Genomic DNA, 1,170 nt, shown 5'->3' with positions numbered 1-1,170 from the left:
CACCTAACAACACCAACAACAGGCCATTTGTCTTATAGAATATTACAGATTCTGAATTTGAAATATATTCGATTATGTTGCTTAATGTGTTACCCTATCCTGGTGTGGCTCTGCAGGCTAATGCACTGGACTGCAAGGTCAGTTTGAAAAGCAAGGTTGGCAATTCAAGCTCACCAGCTTCGCTTCAGAAACCCTATACAGGATCCCTGTGAGTCAGAACCAACTTGATGGCACTTAACAATAACAACAATTCTCTATTCCTTGCAACTTGAAAATTACATCCAAAACCTTGGTTGGATTTAAATCAAAGACTTTTGTTGAAAATATTTCCTGGGGATTCTGAGTACTTCCTACTGCATGACATCACCAAGGCAGGTAAGGTTGCTCCCTGCAGTGATGCTGCACTTTGATCTCTGGACTGATTATGGGCAATGTGGATTTCATCACCTTCAGATGGCTTGCCCACCTAATCAATACTACTGGGGGGCTGTGGGAGTGGGGAAGGAATGGTGAAGTAACTGCAGAAAGTGTTTATCAGCTCTCAGAACCTCATTCCCCACTGCCACATTGTTATTGGGAGTGCTAATACCACCTCTACCCTACAAGAGACGGCAGTTCGCGTCCTACTGATTCAGACTAGTCAGGAGCGGCAGAGTTTCCAAGCAAATGAAGATTTATTATAGCAAAGAGGCTTGCAAGCAAAGACAGGGAAGATTTAATGCAATGCTTAACCCCCATTCCCTGAACAAAGACACTGATGCGGTTTTTTTAAGTTTTATGTAAGAAAAATGCATTACGTTCATTCATAGGCATAGGAGGAGGGGATTTCCAGGAAATGCCCCATTTAGGAGGGGACATACAGCCTCAGAAACCCTATGCAGGGTCACTGTGAGATGGAACTAACTCCTCACCACACCTCCACCACCACCTCCACCACCGCCTCCATCTCCACCACCTCCACCATCACTACCACCTCCACCTCCGCCTCCATCTCCACCACCATCACCATCACTACCACCTCCACCACTGCCTCCATCTCCACCACCATCACCATCACCATCACTACCACCACCATCATCACCACCTCCATTACTGCCTCCATCTCCACCACCTCCATCACCACCACCACCACCTCCACCACCATCTCTACCACCATCTCTACCACCACCT

Source organism: Chrysochloris asiatica, unplaced genomic scaffold (assembly GCF_000296735.1).
Source record: "Chrysochloris asiatica unplaced genomic scaffold, ChrAsi1.0 scaffold00005, whole genome shotgun sequence".
NCBI classification, from domain to species: domain Eukaryota; kingdom Metazoa; phylum Chordata; class Mammalia; order Afrosoricida; family Chrysochloridae; genus Chrysochloris; species Chrysochloris asiatica.
This window is presented reverse-complemented; position numbering follows the sequence as displayed.